The 21,177-nt window shown below is 44.2% G+C and overlaps 1 protein-coding gene across 1 annotated transcript in view; it reads left to right on the top strand.

Moving 5' to 3' along the window:
* The first annotated feature begins 800 nt into the window (after nucleotides 1-800).
* fam222aa (family with sequence similarity 222 member Aa) overlaps nucleotides 801-21,177 on the top strand; it is a 48,261-nt gene continuing 27,884 nt past the window's right edge. The window contains exon 1 of the mRNA XM_033619733.2: nucleotides 801-1,710. The gene's annotated coding sequence lies outside the window, so the exon portion shown is untranslated. The remainder of the gene's footprint in view (nucleotides 1,711-21,177) is intronic.

Raw genomic sequence — 21,177 nt, 5'->3', positions numbered from 1 at the left:
CAAAGTTAAGTAGACAGTCATATATATGTCAGACTTTTATTTTTAAAGATTGTCTTGCTGAAATATATTTAGGTAATGTAGCATTTTGAGGCAGTCTGCATTCTTATAGGTGCTGGTTTGGAGAAAGTGTGTGTGATGCATCCCACAGTGTAAATCACTTAATAAATCTGAGCTCAAAAAGGACAATAAACTCTAATGATCACACAGCAGGCAAACTTTTGATATTGTAATATTGCGAGGTTTATTATCTGTATGGAATATTTCTCCTATAGGAGTTTCAAACCAATTAAGTTAAATAGCATTTTACAGTCGCCAATTCATAAACAGTAGATTAATTCTGCATGCTAATCACATTTAATTGTATTCTGGTTGCATGATAACACTTTATTTCTCCCTGTAGACCCGCTGCAGAGCAACATTCCTGCGGCTTGAAGTGATTCAGTCTCTTGCTCAAGGGCACGTCTGCAGAGCAGATGCCTGCAGGTTTGAGCCCAGGTCCTCCCATAGAGGGACAGTGCCTTTAACCTTTAACTAGGCTGCTGATAAGGATAAAGGAGTGATTAAAGATCTCAATCTACATTCTGCCACGGCAATTTATATCAGACGTTTTTTTTTCTTTTTTTCCGCGAATAAACAACGTGGTTTCAGACGCTTGGACGCCGAGCATCTCTATGGTAACAGTCCTCAATTACCGATGATTGGCCAACCCGTGGGAATGTTTCTATTCCCTCAGTACAGTGATTGGTCGGTGGGCGGTCTGTGCAGCCTGACAGTCTGCAGCGTTCCGGGTTATTGTCAGTCTCGGCAGCTCGGCACAAGGGCAGGACCGCATCCCGGAGCTGCCTGAAGCTGCTAGCTCTTTATTCAGACGTAACCGTTTCTTATTTGGTTTATACACCAAAGAAAGTATCTCGGAGCTTTGCTATCGAGGTTACTCCACAGCCTCGGCTGGAAATCTGAGTCAGAATCGGGAGGCAAGACATCTCAGAGAGGCTGCCGACACCGCGGAGAAAGTGACGGACGGAGCAGAGCCTGATCACTGGGATTTTTTTTTTCTACATCGCATCAGTTTAGGATATTTCAGGCAGCTGTTTTGGCCCAGCCTTGATTTCTTTCAGGGTACCTTCACACAATATTGCCTAGATAATATTCGCACGATACATTTCACCTAAGGTCGTCTATAGTGAGCAGGCGGACCACTTTAAACCCATGCGTAACAGCGGTGGATTTTGGAATACTGCGTAGCAATTCAACCATCCAATCTTTCGACTGTCGGCTCTGATATTTGGAGGTATCTACAAGCAAAAAGAAGAACAACCAGGACCTTTTACTTTGTTCCGGAGGCTAAACGTTAAAAACACGAAGCGCACTTGGTGCGCAATCCTTCCGAGGACGCTCCTGAAATTGCCGACCTGCGCTTTTGCCCTCGACAAAAATTGGCAGCCGAGTCGAGAAAAAAGGCAAAGCTTATTAACTTTGCATGCTAGAGGCTAGAGTGTGGAATCTAATTCGCAGGGTTACCGGTATATTTGCATACCATCGGAAGAGGAGGATAAACTTAATCAACATTTGACATCGACAAAGCGGCTGCTGGATTTTGGAGAACAGAATGAATCCTTTTTAATTTGGACCGCAGAAGTATGAGGCAGATTGCTCAGTGAATGCTACAATCTGCATGGAGTTCTAGTCTGCACTACGGAGCAATTTATGGTAAATATATTTTATGGTAATTTATTTTTTCTCTAAGTCTTGGGGATTCAGGATGGTTTGAGTCATTCTTTGTAACCATTAAGGTAGTTACTGTCAGAGCCTCGCTTCATCCGTTTGGGATGGTAAACGGAGGAGCAGCAGAAAATAATGAATGTTTGTAAATGCTGCTTTTATGATGCTGCCCACATAACGATGTCTCAGATTTAAAGCCTTTGTTTCCATGCGTGACCCACAATAAAGGAAGTGTTGTAAAATCGACTTGTTAGAGAGCCGCTCCCGAATGGCTTTAGGAACTGCTTTGATGTGTAATATTGGTCTTTTCAAGTATGGGTAGCAATTAAGTGTATTGTCGAGGGTATCGCACCGCAGGCACCACAGGCAGGGATATGTGGCACTAGAGGAGTTGCGGCTCAGAGCAAAAGGTGCAAATTTCTCATCTGCACGCCCCCGTGCGTCACTGCGTGTGGGGAGGTTGACTATAGTGACTGCTGCAATTAGTGATTTTTCACCCTGGGGTGTTAATGATATACATTCTCTTTTTATAGTGTGCCTGCATATTGTGACAGGCTTTTATCAAGGAACTCGTAAAATTCATAGAGGTACGTGCGGAAGACTGTAAAACTTTTCACTTTGTGCTCGGCGACATGGATGATGCTTTGTGCTGCATTGGGGTCTGGAGGTAATTTGTCATTGTCCTGTGAATTCCTCAGCAAATTTGTCCTCTGCAGTCCGAGCCACGAATGCAAACAGAAAAGTCTGATTATCCCGAATGCAACTTCGATCCATGGTTTGTTTTAATATGAGTGCTGGTTGATAAAGTTTAGGTTGTTTCCACTTGTGTGAACTTTGAGCTTCATGGGTTGCTGAGGTTGCTTTGCAATATTTAGCTTCATCGCTCACACTGCACATAAATGAGCCTGCACATTATGCTGACTGTGCAGTGAAAAAGCTGCACACAGTATGTTTTATCATTAGACTACAAGCATCCTCAAAATTTATCTTCCTCACCGGCTCCAGTCATTCTCTCTCCAGCAGCCCCGCAGACAGGCAGCTCACTGAATGTAATATGGGCCCCTACAGCAGGGCAGGCGCCCCCACAGTCAGGGCACCTGCCATAGAGCCTTCCTGGCTGTATTGAATAAAACATCCAGTGATGTATGAGGCAGGGGCTGCACCCGAGGGGGCAGAACTGCCTCATTTACTTCCTCCACTCTGCGCCTATGACCTGCTGAGCAAATTGTGCTCATATTAGCTCTGCGGCTGCTCCTCACCTAAACAAATAGTCTTCCCAGCATAATGCTTGCCTTAACTCAACATGAAGGTTGGACAAGGCAGGGGAGAACAGAATGGCAGAAAAGCTTTAATATCTAGGTCACTGAATTACCTTTTGGAGTTTGTAGCTCTTGTTTTTGCCTCTTTATTTTCTGGCTTGCTGTTAGATCTTTTTTTATTCCTGTAACATTGGACCTTCAAGTGTCCTGCTGCAAGACTTTACCACATTTCATCTTCCTCACGCTTTCACCATGTTTCCTGTTGCTCTCTAATATCAACTGTCAAACAAAGCCAAAAGAGTCCAGGAATAATCTTCAGAAACATTTCTTGGTGAAAAAAACTTGTGTTGCATAAACCCCGATCACATCAGCAATTTATTCCTTTTCTTCTTTACTCACTGATGAAATAATGAAAACCTAAATTATGAAAGCAAAATCTGATCTACTCATTAATGCCTGCAACAGCTGGAAGGTGAAGAACATATTTTAGCATCGTATTAATAAAAAGAAATACAGCAAAAGAAGCCTGGCGTTTTTTTATCAATTTGCAACTCAAATTGCATATCAGTTTGATTGATTGATAGCGTTTGGGTTCCTTACTGTATTCTTTGCTTATTAAAGCACCTGCCTGAAGTGAATAAGTGAGCTCTACTCATGAATATCGTTAAAGTCACTGAAGTTTAATTTCCTGCGCTGTGTATTAATCTTTTTTAATCCCTGCATGGTTTGATTGTCTCAACACCTACCCAGAGGCTGCAAAACTCATTTTGGCACTTAAGATGACTAAAATAGTAGATACATATGTGTGTGTGTGTGTGTGTGTGTGTGTGTGTGTGTGTGTGTGAGAGAGAGAGAGAGAGAGAGAGAGAGAGAGAGAGAGAGAGAGAGAGAGAGGTGTGCGTGTTTCTAAAGATCTACCCACCCCTGAAGTGTTTCAGCCATGCATGTCCGTTCTTGTGTGGACTCTATTAATTAAAGCGCTTCTTTATAAAAAAACATTTTTAAAGTAGATTCACCGTCCACGAACTCCATCTGGAGAGAAAATATACTGTAGATGTAAATAATCATGAAAAACATTTCCGTCTCCTGTCAAAGAAAAGAGAGGACTAGATTTTCTGACGTCCTAGGAAAGCATCTTCTTAATATCATCGGACACTTTAAGGAACATGAACGTTTTCTCTCAAAGCCATGTCACCGGCAGCTCATTAGCCGCCTGATCAAAGTGTTTCATTTCAGGAAAAGTCTACAAACAGTCCTTGTTTTAACACTCTTCATGTGCAGGCAAACAAAAGAGACGTGCCCTTTCTTGTACTTTACAATATTACATGATTTACTATAAACTCTGTTGTCCCTGCAGCCAGATTTGTCTTGCACATCAGGATGTGGAGACAGAGCATGAAAAAAAAAAGCAACATAAAACAAAAAGCATTACGGAGAAATGATTGTGGAGAAACAAACACACCCTTCCGCCAGTCAGTGTGAATGAATAGAGGTGAAAGCGGCGTTCAGTTTCCAGCAGAGATGGCGGCGTTGATGGGATTTGACATTAAATGTACAGGCAGGATAAGCAGGAATGGTTCTGTTTGTGTATTTGATGTAGTGTTTGCAGGTTGCACAAGTTCTTTATGCTTGATGTGGTTAGCTTCTATAATACATCAGACTGAACACTATATCTATTTACTGCAGGGTGATTGACCCTCAATCTTATTAGCTTCATATCACACAAAAGAATGCAAAAATGTTCCATAAATTGACGGAGACGTGTACAACTTTAAATACAGTGCAGGCATCAAACAGCTTAAGCATTTCAACACAAGCATTGTTTGTATTTGATGTGGAGTAGCTACACAAAAATAGACTACAGGTGTGTGATTGCATACATGCACACTCCTGCAGTGTTTCAGATGAGTGCTATATGTTAGTGAGATGCCGTGTGGTTCTCTGCTCGTTACTCCGTCAATCATTTCCTGTTGTTTTGGCTTTAGTAAAGAGGTTCACCTGACCACAGCTCTGCTCAAGTCATCTGCTGTGATGGTAGACGTTGGCAGCTCTTCATCATGGTTATCTGCAGCCACTTAGCGCATGACGGACAGTGACGATCCCCTGACCCCCTCCCTCTCTTCCCCTCTCACCCCCTGTCAGACTGAATGGAAGTCACGTCTCACCAGGCCCCCGAGGTTAATGTACAGCCTTTAATTTGCAAAGGTTAGGGCGGTTAGTCCATTTTTTGTGTTTGAAAATGCCCTTGTGCATGTGAAATATAGTCAGCAGGAACTGTGCAGTTTATATGTGGTTAATGAGTACACTAGTATAGAGAGGCTGTGCAGTTTATAGTTTGCTCAATAACCCAGCCAGAAAAGTGAGGGGAGGCAGGCTCCTTCCAAAGTGTTCTTGGTGGAAGAAAGAGAATAAAGCAAATCTGACAAGCTCTCCAACAGCGAATTTGCTCTCCTTAAAAACAATGCCGCTCTTGCCTTCCTCATGGTCACATTGATTTGTTCTGGGTGACAGTGCAGGCTGCTGTGAAATCACCCCAGCGCCATTGATCTCAAGGAGAGGAGGAGGAGAGGGAATGAGAGCCTGGCGACAGTGAGCAACATGGGAAAATCCTCAGTGTGCCCTCTCTAACCTTAACCAGTAATAAAATGAAGGCCTTGGTTACTATCAGATCAGACCCTGCTGTACTTCTTCAGCCACTGTATCGCAGTCTAGTCTGTGCTTTGATTTGTTTTGGAGGCCCGTGCGTGCTGTTTGATTTGCTATTGTGCCTCGCCATGTTTCACATTATCAGCTGAACTCTTTATTGCCACTGTTTTCCATGCCAGAAGCAAGGCTGTTTTATCTCATGCAGGCCTCTGATTAATCTCTCCCTCTATGCTGGTGTACTTTAATCTTGAATGGGAGATATCTGATTCTCCTCGGCTATTGAGGAAGATCAAACTTTAATGGAACAAGGAACTGCACATCATCCTAATCTCCATCTCCCTGCATTTTGGTTGACTGCTCTCCCTGGGGCTTTGTAGCTTTCTGCAGAAGCAGGATATACATCAGACTGATAAGGTGTTTTCTCGTCATGCTTTGGTAATTTATTCCCTGTTGACAGTGACCACCACTTTGCATCCATGCTGTTTGATTACCTGGTTGAAGGAACAGCAGGTAAAAGCAGGGGAATTGATTGACACTTACAAATAGCTATCCTGTTTGACCTAAATGTGTGGAACTTTCTACACAAGCTTTAATTGGGGTTTCTTCACAGTTCAGTCATTCCACAGGAAAAAAAAAAAACGTGCTTGCCCTCTCTCGTTATTGACATGCGAGAGATGGGGCCATGTGTGACCCACGTCATCTGTCTATAATAGCCTGAGGACAGATATGTCAGCTACACGGATGTATTAAGGTTCAATGCGTTTGATTACACGACAGTCAATCCAGGAATTAGCTATTGACCGCTATTTCCACAATGCAGTTCCTTCATATCACTGAATAACGGTGCACATTATGCTGACCAGCATCCGGACTGTGACTGGCTGGATACATATTGTTGCAAATGGATAACACTTATGGAGTGTCACACCTCCCACAGACGGTTTGTGTCTGTGACAAAAAGAGGCTATTACCCAATTCTAAGGCGGTTGCTGTAAGGTAATGAAATTTCCACTGACTGGAGAAAACAATGTTGTCTGGTCCAGATTGTAATTGCAGAAGCCACCTCACCATTTTCCTTCAGTTCAGCGTGAATGCAACACGATTTAATAAAACTCTGGAGATTTTTATCATTTATTGCCAGGCCTGGCAGCCACATCAGGGAGAGTAAGCTGAGGCTTGCACAGATAAAACTCATTCAATTTTACTTGTTGAATTTTAACCAAGCCGGAGACCATTTACAAGAGAGGCAGCATATAACCCTTAGGGAAACGTTTATGTGTTTGTATAGGGCTGATGCAGGTCAGCTATATTGTTAATATAAAGCAACCATTTCCTTAATCTAAATGGAGGAGTAGCCTGGAATTTCCGTCATTTTCTCCCGTGTTATTATTTGTGTCAAGAAAGGGCTGGAAATCCGTGGGATATTAGGCCCCGAGGCCAAAGAGCTTATGTGTGCCTGCCTCCACTCACATACAAAAACATAGGAACATTGACATGAGGACATGTATGGACACACACACACTCACACACAGACACACACACGCAGACACACACACACTCCTAGCCCTGTTTTATTACCTCCTGCCTGCTGCTGGAATTGCTTTCCTCCCTCGAGTGAGCCAGGCAAAGCCGGCTTTATTGTGTTAACCTATTTGTGTGTCAAGAGCGATTGCAGCGTTCTTTATCTCTGTTTGTATTCGGACGGGGAGACGGCAGAGAGAGAGCGAGGAAGAGGGAGAGAGAGTGGCGGAGGAAAAGAAGGAGGTGGTGGTGGCGGCGGTGGGGGGCGGGGGGGTTTGCACAGGAGCCAGGCAAGCCACCGGAGTTAGACGGATGGCCGGTCACCTCGCTCCACTCTGGAGGATAATGACTGGTTGCTTAGCAATAACCCACCCCCACCCACTTCCAGACTTGCATCCAGAGTAATCACTTTTTTCCTCTAAAAGATTTCATATATAATTATAAGCCCACTGTTGGCCTTTGAAATCTGCCTAATGGGTCTTTTCATTTATTTAGCAGAGTGGGTTGAGGGTGCGAGCTGGAATTGGAGATTTTGGTGTGTGTGTGTGTTTGTGTGTGGGGTGGGGTTTGGGGGGGGGTGCTTATCAACTCCTGGTTATTGTAGATTTGTGTGCGTGTTTGTCAGCATGTGTTTATATCTGCTTTGGGTTGAGCAGTTGGTGGAGTTTGACCGGGATTACGATGAGGCCAAAGCTATATTTCCTGCTAGATAGCTGCTGCTGTTCAACCTTTGACCTCTGTAATGCTGCAGTGGCAACGCTGCATAAAAATAGATGCATCTGCGCACACAGTCACATATTCCTGCTTTTTGATGACCGACCAGAGGCTAGGAGTGCTTCTTCTTGTGAGCTCTTAGTTTTATTAACATTTTTATTGAGTTGAACAAATTGCTGACCTTTTGTGGCATAATGAATAGCCTGGCCTGCTTAGGAAAAGAGAGTTTTGGCGGAAGTGACTGGCGTCAATCCAGGCTGTTTAACTCATGATTTGCAGTGTGTTTATTCAGCAGATGACAACATTTAATACTGCTGAGTGTTTTCCAACATTTCAATTCTTTTTCAGCTGCCTTTTTTTTTTTTCTCCAATCTTACTCCTCAGTCGGGACGTTAATCTGTAGGCTGTTCAACCTGCACTGTTCTCCAGCAGGTCTCCATAAGTTTAGGTAACTGTGTTTTTAAGTGGCAGGATAAAGGTATAATATCTGGACATGACCCCAATTTAAACTGCCTTTCATCACCAGCAGCCACTGATGTTGGCACAAAGTCCAGAGTCATTTTAACGCTCAGCCAATTATTCTCTCTGCTGTTGGAAATAGATTTCCTTCCTCCCCTCTTTTATGAAGAAGTAAAAAATTCATTTGAAATTCCCCATGAAGTTCATATTAAACTTTTACATGTTTATGATGATAAAACAGACCTCGTGGATCAAATTAAATGTTTTGACTTATGCCAGTGTAGCCAGTTGGTGTCGCATTAGACTGTTCATTTTTGGATAGACAAATTACAATTCACAAAAAAAATCTGTTTTGTTAATGGAGCTTCTTCAAATAATGTCAGCCGTGTCTGATATTTACCCATCTGTGCTCTCTCTCTCTCTCTCTGCATCCCATTCGGTGCCATCTTTCCATATCCAGGCTCATGCACCATTGCTAAGAGTGACAGCTTTGCACGTCCTGGGAACTTCATACAGATAAACTAAACATACAGCGCTATCCCCCACCCCCATCTCCATGGCATGCTTCTGTGGCTGCGTCTATAGGAACAGCTGTCCAGCTGTCACCGCAGCCAGCCAGTCAGCAGCTCTCCAAGGCAACATCTGTAGAGACTGAACACACAAGGGCAGCCTGCCGTTCTCTGCTTGTCCCCAAAGACCATGAAAGTGTGTCAGGCCTTTTGGCTGCACATTACCGCTGACCACATCAACCGTATCACTGGGTTTTGATTGAACGTTATCTGCTCCTGTGCCACTTAAATAAGCTCTGCGAGGCAGCAAACTTTTTTTTTTTTTTTGTCACCAACGTCCAGTGATCTGTCACCGAAGCGATTATTACAACGGTTCCTAAAAACAAAACATGCGACTGTACAGCCAAAAAACACACACCACATTATCGTATCCATTAATAGTCATCTGCCTCGGCATGGATATATGTGTGTGTGTGTGCGTGCCTGTGTGTGTGTGTGTGTGTGTGTGTGTGTGTGTGTGTAAACAAAATCCCAGCGAGCAAGGTGCAATGGCCTGGAACTGACGAGAACCCACTGGGAGAGTCTCTCCTTGATGTAGCCCCCCCACTCCCCCTCCTCACCATCTTTTCCTCCTGGCAGCGGAGCGACGGTGAAGCGGGCGGCGAGGGGGGGGGGCACAGAGCCATGTGAGTGGGGAGATGAGCTGAGCTGCGGTCCCCTCTGTCAGCCACAAACTAGGATCAGGGAGATCGCATGGGACTCTCTCTTGGGATGAGCAAAGGGAAGAAGGGAGAAAGCAGCTGTTCAGTATTTTTCTCTTACTTCCTCACCAGCTCACTTGTGGTTTTTTTACCCTCTCTTTTGTCTTCTCTGAGGCTGTCATTAGCTTCTGTCATGCTTTTTTTTTTTTTTTTTTTTTTTTTGTGGGTTTGTCTTTAAAGGAGGAAACGCTTTGAGTGTTGCTGTAGACATGGATGAGATGAAAATGTGCTCTTTGAAAGTGTCATTATCATTCCTGTGCCTCTTCTTGTTGTTTTTAGGAACTTTTAAAGCACTTGATTTCTTCATCAGTCCTCTTGGTAACCGAGGGCCTCTCAGGCATACTGTGCTTCTCCCTACAGACAGCTGCAGACTCATACAGGCTCTGGGCGAAGTTTGATGGATCCTGTTTACTGGAGCTGAGAGAATGCCTGGGTATCTCAAATTAAGTGTCACTTAAAGCTTGTCTTTTAGTCAGCTTTCCATTTTGTTCCCCCATCTCTGGTGACAGCACCGTGCTGCCAATTGTAACAGGGATTGAGAGGAAGACATTTGGTGATTACACATTCTGTCATGATTGAGGGGTGAAGCCAGCAACTCGAGGCAAAACCAAATTCCATATGGCTGCAGTGAAATCTCTCCACCCATAGTGAGTTACACTCAAACAGCCCCTGTCCCGATGACAGCAAAATCGCCTGCTCATGACTTATCGTTTTATCATTCAAATTTCCCCCATTGATGCCTGCTGCTGTGATTGACAGCTGGGCTTGAAAGCCACAGCTATCTCAATTGAGCTGCGGCAGCCAGTTGGTAACCGTGACAATGGTCTCTCCTCTTTGCCTTGTTTTCACACTTTTTCTGCTGTCACAGAAACCTCACTGGTTGCTTCTCTGCCAAGACAGCATCCTATTAATCTTTTAAATAAGGGCCGCAGCCCGGCAGTATTGTTTGCAGAAAACCGAGAGGACCTTGTGAGACCACACTGAAAAGGAAAAGGGGGCAACTGGGGCTGAATCCGTCTCATTGTGGCAGGAAAGCCGAGCCTCCGTTAAAACCAACAATATTAGAAATCTAATAGCTGCTGTTGAGATAGATGGTGCTGAGGTCTGAATATAGCCAGCGCTCTCTGGCCCCACCTGATAACTCTGAGGGCTCTCTTGTCTTCTGCTGCTCTCAGCTTTGCTCTCCAGGTGCATTCTGTGCTTTCATCTGCATCATGGCACTCTGAATAAAAGCCTCTGTGTTTATGGCCATTTTCTTTCTCTATACACTTATTGATCCCTTTCAGCGTGGTTGGATTGGGCTTTTTTTCAGTTCTGGGCTCAAACAGCATAACAGAGGCATATTCTGAAATGGCAAACCACTGATGCATTGTGATGTGACCTAGGGAAGGAAGAATTACGGCTCAGCCCTTTGTCCCTCTGTCTGAGCTGACAATTTGTTTGAGGGAAACACAAACATGGATGAAATAAGGTGTCCTTTCAGACAAATGTGTGTTTCTTGCAACCCAGAAAAACCTATCTCGCCTCAATCTCAAAAGGCTTTCTGCACTCTGATTTCATGGACTAGGCTTTTGTGTTTAATTAGGTGTGATTTGTGAACATTTCCCAAGTGGTAGAAAGTCTTTTTTGAGTCTCTGTACTTTCTTGTCAAGTGGTTGTTAATGGAGAATTGCTGCAATGCTCCTGACACCTTCTGCTTTGTAATGAGAGCCTTCCTGTGCAAAATAGCCCCATAAACTAAACCTTTCAAGGATGAGGAACATGTGGCGGCAGTATTTGGCAGCTCAGTAGTTGGGATGTTTACGGCATATAAAGATACTGAAGTTATGCGATCATCGTATACCTTCCTCGTGTCTTTGTCTCGTCCTGGATCCAGAGAAAGAAACCCAGCGAGGCAGGACAACCTAGATGACTAATTGACTCCCAGGTCAGAGCCACATGATAGCAAGACTGCTGGTCAATGGAAATGGATATACTTTCCCCTACAGGGAACTATGACTGCTTTGTGATCATCTGTGTGATCACGCACCCGTGCATGCACACACGCATGAGCATTTAAGCATGTAGCTATTCATAGCAGTTCACCCTCCATCTCACGGTTGCTTTGAAAACACAGCAAATTGATCCATTAATAATGACTTCAGAACAATATGAACCACTATTTTTATAGGCTTCATTCTGACATTTCGCTGTAATCTCACATGATGCTCCTGGGAGAATACAGAGAGTCTGAACAATAAGGAATCAGTGAAGTGAAGCATTTGTTTTTTTAATTATGTACTTTAATAACTAGAAAGATTGTGGCCTGGTTGTGTAATATCTGACACCAGTTTTAAGTATATCCACTTCAGTTTTTTTTGTTTTATGAAAAAATGTCCTGAGGGCGCTGCAACAGTTTTGCAGTAGTAAAGGTTTTCTCTACTGTCTGTGTATATAGCCTCACTGCAGTGCTTTTTATCCACAATGAAGTTCTCTCTTTTTGTGCACAAAGACAAGCGAGTGTCTGTAACATTTGGTCCTTGAAATGTGCGTTAAACTGCGAAGCTGTGTTTCCTCTGAACATGCAAATGTGCGCACGCAGGGATGTCTTTTTGTTCTTGTTTGCAGGTTAAACACAAACACTGCTGTCCCAGATTCACACACAAGCCCCCACCACCTGAGTCTGATCCCCGGCAGCCAGCCACGAGCCTCCTCCTCCCCTCCACCCGTCATCCAAAAAATATTCTCTCGGTTCCGCCAGTTTCAAAGCGCTCACATAGCTCGACTGTGTCGGAGCATGCCCCTCCTCCCTGACCCCTCCTTCTGGAGACAGCACTCTTGACCTGCTGCCCCATTGTTTCCAGTGGGGATGGATGGGGAGCCGCCTCTGCCGGCGCGATCCTTCACTCAATAGCTGCTCCATCTGTTGACTGCGTGACTCTGGGTTACAAGCGGGGATTTTGCTCCGTCTGTGCAGGGTGTGAAAGGAGCTATCTCAGGGGGCTTCCTGAATAGGGTTTTAAAACTGCAGTAGCAGGGTGTTGTGATGCCCCTCACACCCCACCCCTGCACCCGTCATCAGCCCAACACAGCCGGCTGGGTGTGTGCAGGATGAGAGGCCTTCATTGTGCCTTTTCACAGGCCCCTAGGCAACAGGGTCACCTTGTCCCCAAACAAATGCTGCCCTCAGTGGGATTGTTGGCACTGTCTGTGTTTCTGTGTGTGTGTGTGTGTGTGTGTGTGTGTGTAAAAGGGGGGAGTGGGTATTTGAGTATAAGAATGCATCATCAGGAAGAGGGCAGAGGCCTTGGCTGGGAGGACATTTATCTAACATCTCTGCCTTTCACATCAAGGCCTATTCAGTGCAAGCCGTTTGCGTCAGGCTTTCAAAGGGCATCACAGATAGAGAAACACTCTGGGCTGCTTTACAGGTCAAACTGCTCTCACTGAGCATTTAGACCAACAAAGCTGCTGATGTCATTTTCTATTTCTCTTGTATATTCAGCTTAAAAAGAAAAAAAACCTTTCGAAAACATTATCCGTGTTTTGTCTCTCCTGAATTTGAGTTCCCATCTCTTAAAATAGTGGAAGAGCACTGCTTAGGCTGTTGAGGCTGGTCTGTTCCCTGGTTGGTCCTCTTTAATGGAGCATTTGTGAACAAAAAGCAAATCTGTGGCTGTTTTGACTGCTGGTTCACCTTCAGTAATTAATGTTGAAATTGCAGTCTGCCAGACATTTGTGCTGAGGTCCTCTGTCTATCTGCGTGGGAGTTGTTATTTGGCATTTTCTCTTAAGTGAAAATAAGCAGGATACTATCCTCTGCGATCCTTTTCTTTCTCCTGAATAAAATTCCCATCAACTAAAAGAAAAAAACTGTGTTTGGGATGATTTTGCCTTTGGAAAGATTATTTTATGGCAGTTCAGACCTAAATAGTTGTACATATTTATTTATTATCTAGGCTTTTACAAACTGTTTTCTCTCTTTCATGCGTAAACTCACTTTTGACAGTGTAAGTAAGTCAGCTGCAGTTTAATTCAGTTCTCTTTCTTTTGTTTGTATCTAAAGGGGGGTCCTAAAAGCACCCGCATCTGCCTTGTTTCCTGTTCTTATCCTTTATCACTGAGCCTCCGTCAGCCACAGCTTCAACACTGGGGCCTGAACCCCTCAGCTGGCACAGGATGTTCCCAACACACCATTACCTCAGTTAAGATGATTAAAGTAGCAGGATCTGCTCTCCTCATGTCTTTTGCACATGTGTTTCACCTCCACCTTTCTCCGCAGGCTGAGGACAGACAAAGTGAGCAACAGTTTCAGACAGAGAGACAGGCGGTTGATTCAGGCGTGGAGCCCCCTCACCAGACGAGACAGAGTTAAAGGAGGAGGGGGCTGCCGAGTGGAATGAGTGGAGGTAGAAAACTGCAGTGACAGCAGAATGAATAAATTGAAAAATTCTCTCACTGTAAATTGTCTATCGCTCGTGACAAACGATCTGATAGGCGAGCGGCCCGGGTTTCCGACGCATCCGTCCCAATAGAGCTGTGAATAACTGGTCTATCTCCACACTGCTTAGCACTGGCCCTGCACTTAATAATTCATACAGTGTGAAATATTTTCCCCGGTACAGATATGCCAAAGAGCTGCCGCCAGCAGGCGGGGGCGGTGAGGGGGGTGTCCCTGCGGTGCTAATTTGGGGGATGGTGACGTGCATAGATTTCTAAGGGGGCTCTAGTTTAGAGGAGATGCCTCAGACACATTTGCTCTCCTGTATGCTCTGTCTGTTGTTGGAAAGAGTTGAGCTGGAGATGCAGAGAGTGAGAGTGAGAGAGTGCAGATGACATTTAACTCATGGCTGATCTGCCTGGAACCAGGAACAGAGAAGCGAAATACATTTCCATTTAAGCTGACTGAACACAGTTATCGGTGACTGTGGGGACAAAAGGAAGCTGTAAACCTGCTAAGTAGTTTTTGCTGTTTGGCCCGGCGAGTGTTGTGGTCACAGTTGACATCAGTGGCAGCAGGTGTCTATGGACACCTGCTTTATGTCTCCTGTTTCCATCAGGTGACTCCTCGTGCCTCAGGCTCCTGCAGGAGCTCAGCAGCCAAAGGCAGCTCTCATGGTCCCTGACCTTATTGTCCCCTTCATTCACAGCGCTGAGCTCACTCCACCTTATTCTCCACGGCAATGAACCCAAAGCAATAATGGCCTTGCTTGCATGTGCGCGCACAGGCGCGTGCAGATATGTGCTCGTCTGTGATAGTGTCATGCCATGTGTGTCATTTTTGTGCAACGGTGCTGTGTGGTTTTGTCTGGCTCGTTCCGCAGCGCAGTCCTGTACAAACTGGGTTTTTATGGTTCGCATTCAGGCCCTGATACCAATTATGCAAACTATTAAAAATTTAAGGAGGACAGTCTTTTATAATTTAATCCTAAAGTAATAGATTCTATTAAAAATGCATGAGAGGAGCTTTATAGATGGAGCTAGAATTAGTGTCTATCAAAGACTCCAGTCAAGGATGCAAGGGGAATGGGCGGCAGGAGTGGTGGTATTGCCTCATTATTCAAATAGAATATGATTACCATAGAGCAGGAGTCCCTCAGAGCTGAAGCCGAGCTCGCTGGCCATTGTGATCACAAACAGGAGGAGTCTGGTCGAGCTCCTTAGAGGGCAGTTTCCTTTTTTTTTTTTTTTTTTTGGTGAAATGAAACTGGTTTCAGGTTTCTTGTTTTAACTTTCACAAATGGGATTCGAAGTGACGCGTGATTTGTTGTGGTTTAAAGCATTCTGCTGTTGAACTGCTCTTTGTCTTCTTGGGTTTCTCCTCTCCGGTGTTTCACTCGACATTGTTTGGTCCTGTCCTTGTTGAAAGCATGTAGAAAGTGTTCAAGCATGAAAACAGGAAGGCTGCAGTGTTGTAACTTAATGGCTCATGCAGCAAGCGAGCAGCAGACCTTTTACTGGCCTTGGTGTTTCTTGGTTTACCCCCACAGAGCTTCCTGGACAGGTGAAAGGCAGAGGGAAGACTTTCCACAGTGCTGTTTGTAACAAAGCAGCCATATTTGCACTGTTTTACTTTGAAACTTTTCAGTCATTTTGTACTCACCCACTATGACAGGGAGGAGCGAGCTAAACAGTTTTTCTGCATCACGGGTTTTATGGAGTATAGATAGCCACTGAATTTCACTCTGGTGTCATTGTGATTGGCTTCAATAATTACAGGTAGAGAACTGCAGTGATTCAGATACCAAAACAGCCCCTGAAAAGGCTCGGTGCTTATTAATGTGCTGCGAGAAGTGGATTGAAAAAGCCAATAAAAATTGGAACCCTCATGAAGCTTATATGGATTTTAAGTTCTGCCTCTGAGGTAAATTCCTCGCCTTTTTGATGTAATGGTTGCCTGTTTATGGAATAAATCCAACGGGCTTAATCGATCATCTCCGTGGAAAGGTCAAGAGGAGAAGCTCTGGTGTTTGAAGTGCTTATCCTATGGAGGAGTGCCAGAAATGTGACACCTCCTTATGAGTGGGCGGCGGCGGGCAGATTAGTGACGGACAGGGTGGCCCAGGGGGATGATTTAGGGAGATTCAGCTCTAAATACTCTGTGTATATCAGAGAGAGAGAGAAAAATTATAAGCTGCCTTCCCCCAATCCCCATTTTCAACAGAAAAGCATATTAGTAGATTAAAAAGAAAATTTCCAAAAAGAGGGGAGAAAAAAGAAAAGAAGGGAGGGAGGTGGTCACAGCTGGTGGTGAAAGGTGAACAAAAGTTTATTGGTTTTAACCTCCTGTCCACGCTTTCTGTTTAATGTTGCTTGAAGTTACCAGTCGGTTTCATCCCTCTGCAGTCTAATCTAATCTGGAGTGGGTGGCTTTGGGCAGCATCTGTGCTCCGAGTTGAAATAGGGCTTTCTCTCTGCCTAATCCCCTATCCAGGGATCACTCAGTAGGGTGAAGACAATTACCAGCCTGCTCTCTCATGCTAATGGAATCTCTAACTAGATCTTACAGGAAGAGGAAAAAATAGACGAAGGAAGAAGAGAAGCAGGGACAATGGCGCAGAAAGATGACCCAACTAAAATGGGTTTTTAGATTACCATTTAATTATTGATAGAGACCCAGTTGTAAGGCCTAAGGTCAGGATTTGGAGAGCATTTTCTGAGAAAGGAGATAGATTATCAAGTTATTTTGGTGTGTGTGTGTGTGTGTGTGTGTGTGAGTGTGAGTGTGATGGGGGCCAGGAAGTTGCTGAGACAGGACTGATGTCACCGACATATCAGCAGCTGTGTGCCAGGTAGTCTGCGTTTCACCTTTTTATCACCTGCCTCCAGCAAGGTGTCTGGAGTGGTTTTAAATTGCATTAATATGCAGGAATTTATAGATTGCCTCCCTTGGCATTTCTGCAGGGAGGGGAAGAGAGTATTACAGTCTCCATCTGCACTAATTACTGGGTCTTGGCAGTGTTACCTGTCTCTTGTGAAGGACAAACCAAGGCACCGAGCAGTAACACACAGAGCAGAAGGAGCTCGTCTGCTGGGGAGTCTTCAGGAAGAGGGATGTCTCCGGGGCGTTTTTACTCTGATATGTTTGATGTGTTGGGAGCCTTGACTACCATAAAAAATCTCTGCTAGCAACATCAATAAACTAAATGACTCCGTCCAACTTCCTTCATCTGGAGCAGAGAGAGAAAAGCTAACAGGCTCTGCACCTGATTTCAGTGACAGTTGCACGCTCGCTCAAACCGTTGTGGTTAAATGTATCAGCATATATCTTCTGTTAATCCCGCTGGAAACTTAAATTGACTGTCGCCAGTGTGTCAGAAGATTTAAAGTCACGGCAGCTCAAGAGTAAATCTTAACAGGTGGAGACCAGCCGTGTTCTCCTTGAAGTGTAGTTCTGAGACCTGAAACAGAGGCGAGTCTTTGGTCTAACAAATAAATCACAGGAGCGACGAAATGTATCAAAAATCCTTGAGAGGGGAAAAGATAATCAGTCTGCACATATGCTGTTATCTCCGCGATGACCTCGCTTCTCATTTCTCTCCGTGGCTGGTCAAACTCGCTGATAACGCGAGCCCTTATCGGGTTGCTTTTGTCATGGAAAGCGTCTACCATTTTAAATCATTACAACCTGCCCATTTTTTTCACTTTCCCCAATCATTGAGCAGTGACACCAAGACCTTGCCTGTGAAAACAGTAGATCGATGCTTTAACTCTTCGCACCTCAGGTAGCTCGCTGGCTGCCAGCTTGCCAGGTTTCTGCATCAAATCTGCATGCTGCGATTCCTCAGCTCGCTGTGGGTTTCTCAGGTTTCTGTGTTTGTCTGTCGGCCTGTCAGAAAGACTTCTTGGATTGCTGCTGCACGACAACATCTTGCTGGTGTTTGTGCCATCTGTGCCTTTAGCCAGCAGGTGATTACCAACCGCAGACTCACCTCCCACTCTGTCCAATTGGATTCCCTCTGCTGGCATGGTCAGGGCTGGCTTTGGGAAGGAGCAGGATGACAACAGCTGGATAGAACACATTATGGAGTAAAGGGAAAGGCTGCTGAGTCTCAGCGACAGAAACTGCAATGAGGAGGAAAAAAAGCCTGCTTCCTTTTCCCAGCAAGCTTAGCTGTGAGCACTTGTGTCATCCTCTCTTTTATAGTCTATAATATCCAGCAGAGCAAAAATGGCTTTGTTACACTTCAAATATATCAAACGAGATCAGTGTCAACATTTCGACGGTGCACTATTTGATTGCCTTGTGGGCTTCACAACACACTAATGTTATGCATGACTGACTATTGGATCTATGACACCCTCCAATGAAAGACGGCGTAGTCGTCCTTTGGACCATGGGAATTGGGGTCACCTTAGGCCCTGCAGAGAGCGATGTTTGGAGTCAGACTTCGGCAAGTGAGAGCCGAAATCACATTGTTTGAATTTAATTATATTCCATTGATTTATTGAACACCCATTAATAAGCATACATTTTGAGGCAGGGCCATTTTGCGTGAAGGTTTTCTCCCTCCCTCCCCTCTCTCTCTCTCTCCCTCTTTTCTCTCGCCTGCTCACTCCATTTCATCATAAATTGACATAAGCCTTTCTTTGAAGTTCAGGAGCCAAGCTGAGGAATGACAGCACAACAAACAATGAACACAACACAAAAAGACAATGAACACTGTTTGAATATTCAAGTGAGCCACCATAGGATGGGTAGAGGGAGAAAAAAGAACCCTTGTTTTATTGTTGTTGTGTTAAGCCGTGAATGGACCTGTCTGAGACAATAAAGGATTGTGTCACATTGGGATAAGAAATTTTGCAATATCAACAATGCTTTACAAATGGTGTGTAATAAGGTTTAGTGAGGAAAATATAAATCCTAGCATGAAAACCAAGAAAGCACAGCTCATTTTTCACATTTGGCTGAAGTTAGTGTGGAGGGTTTGTGATTTATGTTTGGAAGTTCTGCTTTGTGAGGTTGCATCTGCAGCACAAATCTGTTTTTTTAGAGTGATTTTTAGCTTTTAATGCAGCCAGATTTAATTTCCAGCCCGGGTAAAGGAAATCAGAGAATTCTTTCAAAACACATTAGACAGAAAATGTGAAGAGACTCTGACCTGCTGTGTAGCTGTGTAGCTGTGCATTGTGGAGTTATGTTAACCATTGAACTGTTTGTCACTGTTTATGTGTCCAGAACTTTTTGGGTGGGCCTGAAATCATGGCTTGATGATGCACTGTAATAGAGCACTGCATTTGGTTTGGGACCCTGGAGGTTATGTGGGACCTTACACAAATCTTGCCTGAGCAGGCGGTTTTAACTTTGCTGCAGGTAGGAGCAGACAGTGTCAAAAAATAAACTGCTGGTTCCACAATTTATTGAATACAAGAAGTCTCTTTACTGGCCCTCTTTTACCCTTTTCCCACCATGTTAGCTCTGGTTCTTAAACTGCTTCCATTCAGGATTCTTGAAACCTTGGTGCTAGCAAACCAGCCCACATTTATCAGAACCATTGTAATCAAGGATGTGTCATCAACTATTATTCTGTTAATACAGGCATTTGTTTTCACCAAAAAAAAACAGGAAAGAACCAACTACACCACTGCATGCTCTTTTCCTCCCTACAATTTCTCACTTGACTTCTCCATTGTTGCATCCTCCATCCTCTCTTTCCAACCTGTAGAATATGACACACCCGCTGATGTCATCACGGTTTGCACTTCAGGTTTAGGAGAACCTGCTATTTTTTTTGGCTTCAGCTAAGAACCAACCTTGGGTTTCATTCATCTTTTATTCTGCGAAAGATAATTAAATAAGTAACAATAACAATTTCTAGGGTGTTATTTACCTGAAAACATGACACAGAATGTGATTAACGTTTGGATCTGTGCATATGTAACTACGTTAAACCCTCGCCGACTCTAACTGACTGTCATATCCTGTACATATGTAATCAGTCCTTACCGAGCACCCAAAGCACCCAAGGCCACGAGTGCAGGCGGGGGCAGACGCGCAAACCGCGGGAATGGACGGAAGTAGAACACGCATTGCAGGAGCGAGCAGTGATGGTCAGAAATCCAGAATCCACTGGAGCTATCCTTTTATATATACAAAAAAACTAATGTTAGAGTGCATAGCATCAGTGTCATTTTGTTTACCTTGTGTGTGAGTGGTGAGTCTGCAATGTTCAACAAGCTCTCTTAGCTTTTTCAGTTTATTAAAATATATGATTAAACATCTCTGTTCTCTGTCTCAAATTAGCCATCATTTATGTAACTTTCAGTCTTTAGACTTAGACTTGTGACTTACCTACCCGGCAGCAAGTGCTAATTGTGTGCTTTGCGCTAGCAAGATACCTGCTAACAAGAGTCTGTCGCTTTGCAATAGCTTGTTCTTCATTTCAGCTTTTTCAGTAGACACGCCCCCCAGCATCTCAGAGCAGATTTTTTTTACGATTGTGGTACCCAATTTTATCTACTTTGTGATTTCTTCATCCATTCAAATTTGTCTGGGTGATCAGTGACACATTTTTCTGTGGTGTGACAACTGCATAATACATATTTATTTTTGCTTTACCCAGACTTTAAATGATCCTTTGCGGAGGTATTATCTCAACAGAAGTCCTCCGGTGTACCTGCGATCAGCAGTTCAGCATAAACTCCGCAGCTACCCTCGGCATCTGTTCAATATGTCACAACATTGCAGGGCTTCTGTGTGAAAGTGGTATTACATGACAACTGATGCTGCTGCCTCGCAAAACAATGCAACAAAGGCTGAGGCAATAAGAGGAGAAGAGGATGTGTTTCCCCTGTGGTTTGTCTGACAATCTTAAGCCACGCTCTCATTGCTCAAAGTCCCTCGCTGGCATCAGCAGGAGCACAGAGGCTCAGTCATGTTGTAAGAGCACCTTGGTTATACTGTGCTGGGAACCAACCGATTTTTACCGAGGGGACTCTCCCAGCATGGGATTGCAGGCATGGACAGGACACACAGCTTTTAAAATCAGATAGACAATGTCAGTTATGACCCATGATTATTTTGTTGTAGCAGTGTTTTACATCTCATTGCTCTTTGCTCAGTTTTAATTTTTCTAAACGCGAGGAAATGTCTGCTGCTTTTTAAAG

The sequence above is a fragment of the Epinephelus lanceolatus genome, chromosome 9 (assembly GCF_041903045.1).
Source record: "Epinephelus lanceolatus isolate andai-2023 chromosome 9, ASM4190304v1, whole genome shotgun sequence".
NCBI lineage: Eukaryota > Metazoa > Chordata > Actinopteri > Perciformes > Serranidae > Epinephelus > Epinephelus lanceolatus.
Note: the sequence above shows the minus strand (reverse complement) of the source record. Positions and strands in the feature narration are given on the sequence as shown.